A 15,395-nucleotide genomic window follows, 5' to 3' on the forward strand; every position below is an offset into this window, starting at 1 on the left:
CCGCTTGCCCTATAGAAACTAAACGTGCGCGCCACGTGCACTAGCGCGTACTATATTGCTTCAATCAGATACATTCCAGAATGCACTGTTTTTAAGTAAAAACCTTTCTTGCCTTATCCATTGTAACATCGCCGGAAGAAGAGATCAGTGTATCTCAAAAGCTCGCACAAATAAAAGCATTAGCCACAGAACGGTATTGTCTACTCATTTTTGTGTATATACGTGTATATATAATATATATATATATATATCTGTATAATATATATATATATCTGTTTTTATTTATTTTTTAGATCAACAAGACTCTCACCATCATAATTTAAAAATGTATCAGGAAAAGCACAGTAATGCCCTTTCTACCATAATTCTATATTTTAAACTTAAAATGTATTGTAATTTAGAGATTAAATGTTTTATTTGCTTTGCTAGCTTTTTCCATACGAAAACATCCAGGTTACTTTTGCCTTATTTATAACATCAATTGTACATACATTGATGCTAACTATACAGTGTATTTCATGCTCCAAAATCTTCACTACACGTTGCTTTATTACACGCAAGCTCTCTCTCTGAGGACTATTCCCGCTACAAATCAGAAGCGCGTGCAGGCTGCGCGAGACACCCCAACCGGTTCCAGCCCACCTGAGCCCCACTACAGAGAGCCGCGAATAAACTTAGGTCACGTGCCCCAGCACGTCACCGCGGGCCCTGGTGCTTGCTGGCAAGGACGCGTCGGTTGCTGTGGTTACCAGGCTCGGTCGCGCGCTGCAGTGGAGGTGACGCACGTCTGAGCACGAGCCGGGGACCCAAAGACCACCAGGGAGAGGCGGCGTGACGTCACAGGTACGGGTATATACATGAGAAGAAAGGGAGGGGAGGGATAGATTTGTAGGGAGTTTTATTTGCATTGACAAGAAATGTCGGCGGTTGTGTATGCATGTTTGTATATGTGTATACGCACACATGTATATACATATATATATATATAGGTGGTATGTGTGTATGTGCACTCTTCTATCTTTATTGACCTGTATAAAGGAGGTTGTGTGTTTGTGTTATCTACTGTGTGTGTATATATATCTGTAAATAGCGGCCACAGTGTACTCGGCTGTTTACAAAGAGACAATACAGGGAACTATAATACAATAAATGCAACAGAGTCAGACAATAGGAAATCCCTGATATATATGTGAATGTGCTGTATGCATGGGGTATACAGGGTATGTATATATGCATGTGATTATATACTGTACTGTGTGTGTGTAGCCGATCTCCCCCATTACCTCTGGTACGCGAAGGGAGTCTGCCGGGTCGATCGGAACCGTTGGCTCCGCCATTTTAGGTTCTCGCGCATGCGCAGTACAATGCGTTGCGCATCTGCAGTGTAATGTTGCGGCGGCCATCTTAGGTGTCTCCGCATAGCATACTGTGGGACTGCAAGTCCCAAAATCCTCTAGGAGGAAGATATAGATGTTTGGCGCGCGAACACCACGCGCTCCAGTCTTGACGGGGGCAGCAAGGGAAGAGGACGTGTACAGAGAGCCAGTAGCCCCTGGACTAGGCCAAGACTTTACCCTAAGGCTGAGTCCCCTGTGCCGCTGAGCGCGGTGATTGGCGAGGTTGCTTCTGGCAATTTCAATTTTTATGTCCACGCTCACGCAGAGCGCTCACCCACGCTTGGCGCTTGCATAAACAAAAAAAAATTGACTTTGAACCGCGCTCAGCTTGCTTGCAACGCCCCACCCCCGCCCCGCCTGCGAAATATCACGGACACCCGTCGCTCATGCTTGGAGAGTTGGTGACGTCACCGCTCTCCAGCATGAGCGCGGTCAGCGGCACAGGGGACTCGGCCTAAGGCCCCGATCCCTACTAGGTGTAGTATTGTAGGGAAGGCCCTAGATAGGGGCCTTCTCTCTTAGGCTGCGTTTACAATGCCGGTGACGCGACGGTGACATCAGGCTGCGGTCGCTGGAAAAAATCAAATTAAGATGACCAAACCGTCACTCCGTCGCGTCGTGCTTACTATAAGTGCATGCGATGGCAGCAATGCATTTGTTTTGATGCAACGTCACCTTAGGCTGCGCTTACAGTGCCAGCGACATCGAGTCAAAACAAATGTATTGACGCCGTCACGTGCGTTTATAGTAGGCGCGGCGCGATGGCTTGGTCGCGATTGCTGGAAGTCACTTCAATTAGATTTTTCCAGCGACCGCAGCATGATGTCAGCATTGCTGTCGCCGGTACTATGAGCGCAGCCTTAGAGATTTCTACATCAAGTCATCGCGTCGTCGGACAGACAGACACCACGCAGCAGCCTACGGACGGGGCCGCACGGGGCCACCACCTACCTGTAAGGCGTGAGGGGAATTTTGCACACCGCCCATTGTGGGACCACCGATACAGCTCTTCTAACAGGATCCCCATAATTCCCTGGTCGTAGCCAGGAACGTACCCACCTGCACCACTACACCTCAGGGAGGGTAGCGCTACCTTCACACACTTTGGGGCGGGAATTGTTCTAAGGACACTGGGTGTTTAGGTACCTACGGTACCCCATTGGGGTGTTGGGTATTATATTGGGTGTAACTTGGGAGTTACTATTGCTATTGTTAATATGTAATCACAAAACGTGTAAGCTGATTCTACTCAAATCCAATGTAAAAATTATTATTAATATACAAATAGGCGAAATTTACCTCCTAGGCTCAAAATAGAGGGAAAAACACACCGCAGGAGTACAGAACACACCCACAACAAAGAAAACTGTTGTCGTGACTGTATCCTCCACTATAATCCTGATAAATAAATAAGTACTAAGGCATATAAAAAAGAGCCTCAGCTACAGGCGCTCAAACTACACAATACAATGAATAATTATGTACCCACTGAATGACCAATTGGTTATTAATTAAGGATAAACCTTACAGTATTGCAGACAAAGTTCAGTCCAGTAAATCCAAAGGGTGCTGCTCTCTTGATTAAGGATGCCAACACAGCACTCCAGCAGGAAACAAAGATAAAAAAGAAGAGAAAATGCACACCTCCTTGTAAAATAATTTTTTTTTTACTCAAATACAGTATAAGACAAACAATATAATTACACTTGCTAACATCCAATTAAAGTGGGCAGTGGTTTGCCAAGTTGTGCTTCTGGTGTACAGCGTCCCTCCTCTGTAAGGATACTTCTCCTGTTGCCACAGCGCGTCCGCTGCTCCCCGACGCCTCGACAGTATCCGCAGTCTCCTTCCGCACCATGTGACCCTTCACTGGTGCGTCACCAAGTGACTTCTCTCACTCAGAGAGCGCGATACGCCTACTTGCTAGCGTTCGCGCCCCCGCCGCTCGTTCCTGCAGCCCAGCGATCTGTGCTCAAACTGCAGGAGCCAGATGGCGTGGCGGGGCGTGTAACGAACGCATCCAGAGCTGGTTCGCCTTTATTGGCTGAACCAGCTCGCATCACGCGACTGTAGCCCCAAATATTAATTTGGGTTGGGCCGACAAAATGGCGCAGCGACAACGCTGCACTTTGCCACCGGTGGAGTTTTCAGTTTGACAACTCCCACCGCACAACCCAAATTTGCATGCGCACGTCGCAACGCGCCCTGTCTGAGCGAGGCCTAACTCCGTCGCAGCGTCGCAACGTCGCAACAAACCGGCGGTTCAGGGATGATTGAGTCTGCACAGATCACAAAGTGATGCGCTCCCTTCCTTCTCCTCTGTAGGAGTCCGCTCTGTACTCCTCACACACCAAACCTTTCTCTAACACCAATGAAAGCCACCCTATGCGTTTCAAGGCGTGCCCTCTTCGTCAAGGGTGTGGCTTTCAGTGGTGATGCATACACTTAGGCCGAGGCCCTGTTGCACGCGCCTTGCTTGCCGGCGGAGCGTGCAAGTCACTGCACCTCGATCTGCAGCTGACTTTTTTGGGCTCGGGGGGCGTGGCCAAAGCGGGTGGGGGGGGGGGGGCGAGGCCATGACGTGGGGTTGGGGGATGAAACGTGTGTTCCTCCGGGTCCGCAAACCCTCGCACCCCTCTCCTACAACTGAGGAATCCAGGGGCAGGAGGGGGAGGTGCCGCCGTGCGGGAGCCCCGCGCGCCCACAAGCTGGCCCCTTCACAGCTCCCCCCCCCCGGAGGCACTGATCGGGGGCTGGGGGACACCTCCCCGCGCCACCCACTGAACCACCAATGCAGCGCCAGCCACTTCCAACTCGGCCCTCCAGCCACCTCTCCCCTTGCGCACCAGTCTCTCCCCAGCTTTCCTCCCGCACGCTCAATCCGCCCAGGGCGGGCAAGTATGGGGCCAGCCACACTCCCGCCGTCCGCCAACCCTGCTCCCCCGCGCCTACCTCCCGCCCAGGTAGCAGCCACAAGGATCGGAGGCAGAGGGGGGGAGCCCAAACAACCAATGACTGACCCCGCACCCACTTCCCTGCCTGAGAGGCCAGCAGCCGCAGGGAAGGGGGGGACGCGGGGACCCAACAACGACCCGGGCAGCAAAAAGTAAAAAGAAATGAGGGAGGTGGAGAGAGGGGCTGTGTGAAACACACACAATATGTATATATACACACACATACATATGTACACATCCATACACACAAACACAAAAAATACACTTCCCCCCCCCACTTTTTGGAGGTGGGTGAAGCTCTGACAGCTCCAGCCCCAGGTGCTGATTGGCTCACCAGCGCACCACGTGACGCGTCACTGCTCGGGATCACAATCCTCTTGCATCCCCTGGCGGCTGACGCGTCACAGAGCGTAGTGAGCCTTGCAGTGAGGAGGGACTGGGGCCGGCTCGGGAGGACGTCATGGGCAGGTAAGTGACGCGGCCACGTGCGCCGCCGACCGCAGCGGGTCCTCGGTCTAAAATACCTTAGGTACTGGTTAACCCTTACAACTCTTATTACCTCCCCTTATAGGGTAATCAAGGATATAGCAACCTTATATTGGTATTCTTTCATCCTACCTGATATAATTGGCCTTAAAAGATATATATAAAAACATATCCTACTAAATGCAATTCTATCTTATACAAGACTAATTAGCAATAACAAATAATTAAAACATACATATATAAACCTATGTATACGTATATACACAAATTCCCCATAATAGATTACCTACATATTATTTAATTATTAATAAACAACGACACATGGAAATGCTTTATATAAATTAAATTAAACACATAATAAAATTGAAAATATCTAAAATACTACTTAATATAATAAGCTATTGATTCTTGCTATTAAGATAATTGGATAAGAATTTTTTGTTTAAAACATTTGAAATTGAACTATACAATAAACCCTCAACCTGAGTCACAGAAAATACCTTTAATACTAACCTTAAAAAATATTATTATTATTAAAAATAATAAAAATTAAAACATAAATATTAGCATACAAATGATATTAAATCTATCTCCCCATTCAAACCTCTTGGTGATAATGTGCCCAGTTCATGAATCCAAAAGGTCTCTCTCTGGTGTGGTTTTAAAAATCTATCACCGCCCTTTGGTCCCATTTCTACTTGTTCTATACCTATTAAGCGCAAACCACATGGGTCCATATTATGCTTTATTTTAAAATGCCTGGACACTCCATGCGTGAGATTGTTAATACGTGTGTGTCAGTAAACCGTTGTTATATACCTGTGTGTGTATTATTCATCACTGCATTGGTTCCTGTGAGGGGTTATCCTGGCCACGCTGGAATCCCTCATAGCTGGTGGCGCTGCATTGCATGGAGAAAGAGCTCACCCCAGGCTCCCAGATGCTTAGGCCTCTTGTGAGCCAACAGGTATAGCAGCACACATAGTTCTTTTAGTCATAGGGAATGGGGGCTACATGGGGCATCTCAGCCCTCATCCCCAAATATCCCTAAAGGCCCCCCACATTCTGCCCATGACATCCGCCTCTCCTCCTGCCTTATCACCTCCTCTCACTGCTGCTTACAAGACTTCTCCAGTGCTGCTCCCTCTCTCTGGAATAACAAACCATGCACCATCGGACTCTCCCCCATCTTTCATATGTATAAAAACTCCCTGAAAACTCACTTTTTCAAGGAAGCTTCTCTGACATATCCCTATCATCCACCACCCTGCTTCAACCCTATTCCACGCTAACACCCCATACATCCTAAACCTTAATGAGATCAGTTGTGCGGCTGCACCATACACCACCCTGAGCCATACTCCGCCCCACAATGTGCAGCCACTTTACCTTTTTGTTTCAACATTTCCCCTTATTCCCTCAGGAGCAGAGCCGTCATTACCTGCTGTATCTGTTTGCACTGTTTGCACTCTGTTTTTGCAATTGATGTCACTCTACAAATAAATGCCAATAATAATATGGGGTGTGTGTATATGCATGGGATTATATACAGTAATAGCTTCCATGGTTTCTCCTGCCGAATCTCAGGCGCTGGCTTCAGGTTTTCTAGATAGCCGTTTATAGCTGAATTGCCCCCACTGCCAAACTTAGCATTGACAATGGCGCTACATACAAAAGAAAAACACCCTGTGACGCTGCTGTACATGGGTGGGCCGTACAAATGCCGCCAGGCTTCTATACTGCATAAAAAAGCAGGCACCATATTGAAATAAATGTTACTTTACTCTGTTTTAGCGCATTTTCTTTAGGATGCACGCACTCTCATCATTGGAATAGCTGTAGGAAAGAGATGGAAGCATTTTGGTCGATTTTAACTGGACAATCCATTCTAGGACCAAAGTGAACACATGGCACTGACAGGTTTAAGGGGTTGCATGGATTCTTAAACCAAACTCTGACACCTATAAGTTGATTAAAGCAGAAAAACACCCATCTTTTTTCCCCTTCTAGGATTGAGTCAGGGTATCTCTGAAGCTGAACCCTGTTCATTTCAGTTCCGGGGACCTCTGCTTCCAGAGATACTTGCCGCGGTAGGGGGTGCCAGTATTTCTGCAGCCTGGGAACTTGTGCGCCTAACGAAATGGCGTCTTAAATGTCCCGCATCACACAGGCCAATAGGAAGCCATGATGTCATCCCTTGCAGATTTCTATTGGACAGCGTGACCTGGATATTTAACCTCCACAGAGATAACGGCACCCTCCACGGAGGTAAGTATCTCTGGATGCAGGAGGTCCCCAGAGCTGAAATGAACACAGTTCATCTCCGGAGATCCCGTGCTTGAATCCTAGAACTAAAAAAAGAGAGGGGAGAAAAAAGATGTACTGCAAGGTGTTTTGCTGTGTTAAAGCTGCAGTTTAAGCAATATCCTACATGTGTGTTTTTTGTTTTGTTTTTAATCAGTTCTGTACTATGAGAAAATACTTGCAGCATAAAAAAAAATGTTTAAGACATTTTTAATGTATTCTAATGTAACAAGCATTTTTGATCCTATAGCAACCATTTACCATGTCATATCCCCTTCCGCAACAGCATCACCTTTTTGATCCCTGCCCTCTCTAGCAGTGAACCAATTGAATCTAGTGCCTGCCTGGTCACATGATCTTCCTCACAGAACTTTGGCTGTCAGTGCAGCAGAAGATTACCCAGGATGCATGTAGTGAACCCCGAGCCGAATCTTCAGCGATCGCTTACAGGAGAACGGATCGATCAGCAACATAGCTAATCACTTGTCAGTGTGTAGATTGTATTGATGCACATTTTGAATGGGGAGGAAAAAAAAGACAGCTTGAACTGCAGCTTTAATGTGAGAATAGCCAATTTGAGTTAGATGAGCTGTGGCACAGGATAGGGATGTCAAGATTGTATAGCAAAGTCTGAAGCACAGGTAGCCATATATAGTGGAGTATGTGGTAGAGGTGAAGATCAATGCCCTTCGGGGCCAGCAAATAGTAAAGTTACAAAGTTAGCAAAACCTATTTCACTGACTGCTCTGCAACACGTAATAAATATTCAGGAATGTTAGGCTGCGTTTATAGTGCTGGTGACGTGACCGATGACGTCACCCGTCGGCACTGGCGAAAGTTGCACTTAGGTTTGGAGCGATGTCGCTGGCGACAAGGCCAGTGACGTCACAAAGGGGGCAGGCAGAGTGCAGTAGGCGCTCTGTGATTGGTGTAGAGACAGTCACATGTGGCGACTGTCTCTCCCAAAATCAAATTTCAGTGGCTTCAAAAAAATGTTGTTACTTACTATATGCTTACTATAAGCGAATGCGATGGATCCAATGTATTTGTTTTGTCGCGACGTCACTGGGCACTATAAGCGCAGCCTTAGCCAATGTCATGTCTTTCTACATAAGGCTTTTATAACCTATAGGACAGGTTAACAAACTATTTTTAGCATGGTGAAGATGATTTGTGAAATACCTGTGGCATCCTTTAAAACAATCCTGTATTTTCATGTCACATCTATTTGACTGCATCTGTTCGTTCTGCAGTGCAACCTTAACTATACATTTTCTACAGCTACATGGTTAATAGTTTGAAATTGAGTGGTATCCACATACTAGCACCCTGTACCAAGATAAGTACAGGCATACCCCGGTTTAAGGGCACTCACTTTAAGTACACTCGCGAGTAAGGACATATTTTCAATAGCACCATACCCCTGTGTCCGTACGTTCGCTTCGCGAGTACAGACACTTATTCTGCCCTACAGACCGCCGTAGTAGTGACGCGCTGATCCCCCTCGCCCAATAGGCAAACGGCAGCTCGCGCATGCGCCTGTTAGCACGTCCTGAACAGCAATACCGGCTCCCTACCTGTACCGAAGCATCGATAAGTGGAAAAAAAGTAGTGCTTCACTTTTAAGTACATTTTCGCTTTACATACATGCTCTGGACCCATTGCATACGTTAATGCGGGGTATGCCTGTATATTCATGTTCATATTCATAGTACATGGCTGGAAAAGCCATCTTTGTGGTCTTGGTCTAGTTTAATTATTTTCTCACAAATGAACAATTTAGGTCCATCCATCTTAAGAGTAAAAGGTTATCTTTGAGCATGTTCATATTTATTGAGATTGTATGTCCTTTTCTCATTATTCCTGTTACAAACCTCTCGATTTAGTATGTGATACATGGACCCCACACATAATATTGCAGATAGTGCCTTCTGATACTTTTCAAATGTGCAATAGCATTCAGAAGCCCTTGTGTGTGATGCTGCATCTCTGCACTGGAGGAGATTTTAGTCCCAGCCATTTGACAGGAGCTGAAATCTTCTCGAGCACTTGGGAGATGACTTAACAGCATATTGAATAGAGGTCAGTGGGCTTAAATGAGGCTTGGACCCAGGATTGCATTTTCACAGTATTAAAGGGGCATTTCCTCTTGCCCATTTTTTTTTCAATCCGTGAAGATCCTGCTTCCCAGGGCACACCTTATGGCTGCCTATTTCAAAAGAGGAAGTGGTGTGGCTCCCTAATAGTTGCTCTAGCAACCCAAGAAAGCTGAATACATTAGATATGGCATAAAGAGAGAAAACAAATGCAGTAAGTATTATCTAATCAGGGCTGCCAATAGGGGGGAGCTCCAGGACAACTGGCCCGGGCCCAGAGGCAGAGGGAGGCCAGCCCCAGAGCAGGTGCTAAGGGTGTCCTCACACAGGGCCCTTCGCTTTTAGGGGTTTGCCCCCTCATTGCTACTGCTGTCCTTGTTCATTCTCACATGTGCAGGGGATTCTGGGAGTTGTGGTGCAGCTCCAGCTCCAATGCTTGAACAGCTGAAGGCAACAGGAGTACAAATCCCACAATCCCTTATGTAAACCCCCAGAAAGAGGAGATCACATGGCAGGCATCAGCCAGTCAGTACAGAGACTCACGGGGGTGTAATAGTTCTTATAGGGAGCTAGGACCTGTATCCCCCTGCCCTCGCTGCTTCCTGCCCCCTCCCTCTCCTGCACCCCCTGTCTCTTATCTCTGCCTCTTGCACCCCCTACCACTCTCTCACTTCTCCTGCCATAATCTCTCTCCCACCTTCACCTGCTGCTTCCCTCTCTCCTTTCTGCCTCTCTTTCTCTGTCCCTCATGCATCCACATCCCCTGTCTCCCTCTTGCACCCACTGCCCCTATCACTGCCTCCTCTATCCACTTCCTCACTCTCCCTCTTTTCTGCACCCACTGCCCCTCTGTCTTCCTCTCCTGCACTCACTGCCCATTTCTCTCTCTCCTGCACCCACAGCCCCTCTGTCTTCCTCTCCTGCACCCACTGCGCATCTGCCTTCCTTTCCTGCACCCACTGCGCATCTGTCTTCCTCTCCTGCACCCACTGCCCCTCTGTCTTCCTCTCCTGCACCCACTTCCCCGCTCTTGCACTCCCTGTCTCCTGCCACCAATCACAAACATTATCTCTACCTCAACCAACAAATTAAACGCCAGCTTAAAGCGGACAAAGAAGTATGGTGGAACTCAAAGGCCCAAGAAATGGAATCGGCCAGCAAGAAGCAACAACATCAAGCCTTAAGGATCAAAATGGTGCCCAAATAAAATCGCTCGAAGACAAACTAGAAAGGTGGAAGGAACATTTTAACCTGCTGCTCAACCGCCCACACCCTGCAAATCAAGACCAAAAGCTGAAAGAAAATGTCGACTTAGGCTACATCTATACTAACTCAGACGGAGCGGAACGGAGGGGAGGCAAACCCACGCTGCGATACTCTTGCTAAAGCCTGAGCGTTTTCATGGCTTTGCAGAGTATGCAGCGGGCGCGATTTGGGGGCGTGGCAATAAAGATTTGGAGGCTTGGCAATGACGTTCCGGTGCGGACGTCACTTCCCTACCTCACATCCCGATCCACGGGCATTTTTTCAAATTCAGCATCTGAAGCACTGGGCAGACAAGTTCACTTCCCCCGGTATGGAGATTAACTTTAATTTTGTGTGTGTTGTGTATGTTGTTTGTGTTGTGTGTGTGTGTTTACCACCGGCATACCAAAAAAAAATGGCGTCACTTTGAAAATATAATTTCACTTTGATTGGAGGAGACAGGTCACGTGATCATGCCATCACGCAATAAATCACTTGCCTCTGTCTTCTTCAATTTCGCACTTTTGAGCTCTGTCTGATGTGCGCTCTGGCGCCATCTATAGACCGTCTCAAAGAGGACAATACATGTGATCGCGCAGCGTGTGTGCGCCTCCGTTCCGCTCCGTCTGAGTTAGTATAGACGTAGCCTTAGAGTTTCCAAGCGATATAACCGAACACCAACCAAATGAGGAAGAAATTCGCACAGGAATCAAACGCCTAAAGAATAGGAAAGCACCCGGCATTGATGCCATCCCCGCAGAAGCTCTAAAAGCGGGTGGAGAAGTCGTCGTGAATCAATTAAAAGGCCTGTACAACATCTTTCGGAGCAAAACTGATGTGCCACAAGATTTCAAATATGCAATAATCGTGCTGATACATGAAAAAGGCGTCCCAGCTAATTGCAAAAATGATAGGGGCATAAGCTTGCTATCAATATCTGCAAAGCTTTTAACTTCTATTATACGAACCCGACTACTTAAACGCAGAGAATTGATCTGCAGGGAAGAACAGGCTGGGTTTAGACCAGGAACAGGGTGTACGGACCAAATTTTCACACCCCGACAACTAGCAGAAATACGACCCCGCTGCAAAAAAGGTACCTTTATGGTATTTGTTGACTTCTCGTGCGCTTTTGACAGTGTGGTTCACCCATCGCTATGGTGCGCCCTCAAGGCTGATACGGTACCACATGCCACTCTCAATGTGCTAAGAGCTTTTTATGAAGGAGGTACAAGCAGAGTAAAAACACATGGGCAACATATCCGCGCCATCCTCCATATCCACGGGAGTCAAACAAGGTTGCATAATATCGCCTATGTTATTCAATATTACCATGGATTGGATTCTCAAGTACAAGTGGGAAGGGAGTTTTTTTTTTTCTCACAGACCTTGTATACGCCGATGACATCGTGTTCTTAGCGGATACAGCCCAAGAGGCACAAGAAACTTTGAACTACATGCAAGTCAATGCAAAGAAACTCGGATTATCCATAAATACAGAAAAGACAAAATACACATTTACTGGTACCCAACAGATTCAACTTCAACTGGACAGCAACCCAATCGAGGGAGTAGTCTCATTCAAATATCTAGGATCTATTGTTGATAGCCAAGCATAGCAGCTACGAACGACATCAAAAGCCGCATCGGTAGCGCCACTGCAGCGTTCGCCTCCTTAAAGAAATGGTTGTTGAACCAACAAGGACGTGACAAATGTAACAAAAATGCTAAATTTTAACACCTCAATACGCACCATTTTACTGTATGGCTCAGGAACCTGGACACTACTCAAAATCGATATGAACCTACTCGAACGATTCCAACTAAGATGTCTTCGTAACATACTCCATATTAGGCTACGAGACCGATGGGAAAATGAAGATGTACGGTATGCTGTCGAAACCAGTACATTAAGCGACAAAGACTTAGGCTGCGGCCCCGCTGCCGCTGAGCTCGCTCATGCTTGGAGAGTGGTGATGTCACCAGCTCACCAAGCATGAGCGATCGCTGTCCTATAACATTTTTAGAGCAGGAGTGGGGGGCGTGGCTATTAGGGGAGGGGGCGTGTCATTGGCTTAATAGGGGCTGTGTGTGTGTGTGTGTCTGTCCATTTTCTCTCTATCCCCTTCCCTCCTCTCTCCCTTTTCTCTTTCCCCCATTGCTCTGTCTCTCTCCCCCCCCATTGCTCTCTCTCTCTCCCCCCCATTGCTCTCTCTCCCCCCATTGCTCTCTCTCTCCCCACCCCATTGCTTTCCCCCCCCATTGCTTTCCCCCCCCCATTGCTCTCTCTCCCCCATTGCTCTCTCTCTCCCCCATTGCTCTCTCTCTCTCTCCCCCCCATTGCTCTCTCTCTCCCCCCCATTGCTCTCTCTCTCCCCCCATTGCTCTCTCTCCCCCCGGCATTGCTCTCTCTCCCCCCATTGCTCTCTCTCTCCCCCCCATTGCTCTCTCTCTCTCCCCCCCATTGCTCTTTCTCTCTCCCCCCCATTGCTCTTTCTCTCCCCCCCCATTGCTCTCTCTCCCCCCCATTGCTATCCCCCCCATTGCTCTCTCTCCCCCCCCATTGCTCTCTCTCCCCCCATTGCTCTCTCTCTCTCCCCCCCCATTGCTCTCTCTCTCCCCCCATTGCTCTCTCTCTCCCCCCCATTGCTCTCTCTCTCTCCCCCATTGCTCTCTCTCTCTCCCCCATTGCTCTCTCTCTCTCCCCCCATTGCTCTCTCTCTCCCCCTTGCCCCCTTCCCTCCTCTCTCTCCCCCTTCCCCCCTCTAGCCCCCTTCCCTCCTCTCCTTTCTCCTCCCTTCTCTCCTTTCTCCCCCCTTCTCTCCTTTCTCCCCCCTTCTCTCCTTTCTCCTCCCTTCTCCCCCCTTCTCTCCTTTCTCCTCCCTTCTCCCCCCTTCTCTCCTTTCTCCCCCCCTTCTACCCCCCTCCCCCCCTTCTCTCCTTCCCCCCTCACTTCGTTTGCCCCCCCTACACCACTTTGTTTGCTCCCCCCACACCACATCACTTTGTTTGCCCCCCCCCCACACCACCACTGTTTGCCCCCCCCCACACCACACCACTGTTTACCCCCCCACACCACAGCAGTCCGTTTTGCTCCCCCCCCCCCCACACACCACAGCAGTCCGTATTGCCCCTCACCCCCCCCCCACACACACACCACAGCTGTCCGTTTTGCCCCTCAACACACACCACAGCAGTCCGTTTTAATACATTTTGTTAAAACTAACAAGAAGAAGAAGAAGAAAGAAACAATTTTTTCTAATCAAATGAAAATGAAAACCTCTATCAGGGGAATATATAATACATTTTTATGGAAAACAAATGAAATATATTTAATTTGGGCTGTTTTGGGCCTGAGCTGGCTGCTACCTTGCTCAACAACCCGGGGCCCAGGTCAAGACTGTAGTCGTGGGCCCTGGTAAAGCTGTTGTCAGCCCTAAATCTAATACTACTAATACAATTTAAGAAAGGGGATGGATAATCTGATTTATGAGGAGAGGCTAGCTAATTTAGATTTGTTTATATTTGAAAAGAGGTGCCTATGGTCGAGATTATGCTGCCGGCGTCGCTACGTGCGTGCACGCATACAAGCACAATGCAAGTGGCTATAGTAGTTAGCCAAGCGCCTGCCGGTGATATAGTGCGTTGACGCGGCAGCGTTTTTGAAAAGACAATAAATGTTGTCTTCTCAGGCGGCTGCCGCATGACGTCAGCGTCATGTGCGCTGGTTCAGCCAATGAGGGCGAACCAGCTTCATCACGCCTCCGCCACGCCCCCAAACGCCTGCAACACTATGAGCACATATCTCCTGTGCTAAAGCAGCACGGCATGGATGGAGTCGCACTCTCGCAAGCGGAGTATATGAGTTCGGAAAGAGAGAGAAACTGGCGCACAGCCAATAGAGTGGGTCCCAAAATGATGTGTAAAATATATTCCTTTATTAATCCATCATAAAAAAGGAGGTAAACACCCTCCTACGCGTTTCACTTGGCTGCACGCCTATCAGGATATACAGGACAGGGGCATCTGTGAGTATTATTCTTCATTTTCCACAAATATTTATTGTGAGTCCAGGAACCATCCCAATGAGGGTTTGATTGTGGTTTTTGACCATTTATCTTACCCTTCAGGGATCATTGGTCTGTCTGGGGACTTTACTACAGCATTGATTTCATCAACCCCTTTGTCCTATCCTGCTTATCTGTATATCATATAACTTATACAACTGAAAGGATCCGGCGTTTGAGCGCACTTGTCACTAAATTGTTGGAGTGTATGAGTTCGGTCTAAGAGGGAATATGATAACTATATGCAAATATATTCGGGGACAGTACAAGGAGCTTTCAAAAGAATTATTCATCCCAAGGGCAGTACAAAGGACACATTGTGATCCCTTTATAGGAGGAAAAGAGATTTCACCAGCAACAAAGGAAGGGTTCTTTACAATAAGGGCAGTTAAAATGTTGAATTCATTACCCATGGAGACTGTGATGGCAGATACAATAGATTTGTTCAAGGTTGGACATCTTTTTAGAAAAAAATGTATGTAGGGAAATACTAAATAAGTAAACATGGAAAGGATGTTGATCCAGGGAGTAATCTGATTGCCAATATTTGGAGTCAGGGAGGAATTTATTTTTCCTCTTATGAGATATCATTAGATGATATTTCACTGGGGTTTTTCGTTTGCCTTCCTCTGGATCAATATACTGTGAATACAAATATAAGATAAGTATATGTCATCTAAATTTAATATAGGTTGAACTTGATGGGCATGTGTCTTTTTTTTTTTTCAACCTCATCTACTATGTAATTATGTAACTATGTAAACTGATTTATTTAAAATAAAAATATATATGATTTTGAATGAAATGCTGCTTTAAGATGCACTGCACCATAAAATAATTCTATAG

General features: G+C 47.2%; 1 protein-coding gene across 1 annotated transcript in view; it reads left to right on the forward strand.

Annotated features, from left to right (window-relative positions):
• The first annotated feature begins 686 nt into the window (after window positions 1-686).
• The window catches only part of BBS7 (Bardet-Biedl syndrome 7), a 52,762-nt gene continuing 38,053 nt past the window's right edge, over window positions 687-15,395 (forward strand). The window contains exon 1 of the mRNA XM_075616033.1: window positions 687-843. The gene's annotated coding sequence lies outside the window, so the exon portion shown is untranslated. The remainder of the gene's footprint in view (window positions 844-15,395) is intronic.

This window comes from Ascaphus truei, chromosome 1 (genome assembly GCF_040206685.1).
Source record: "Ascaphus truei isolate aAscTru1 chromosome 1, aAscTru1.hap1, whole genome shotgun sequence".
NCBI lineage: Eukaryota > Metazoa > Chordata > Amphibia > Anura > Ascaphidae > Ascaphus > Ascaphus truei.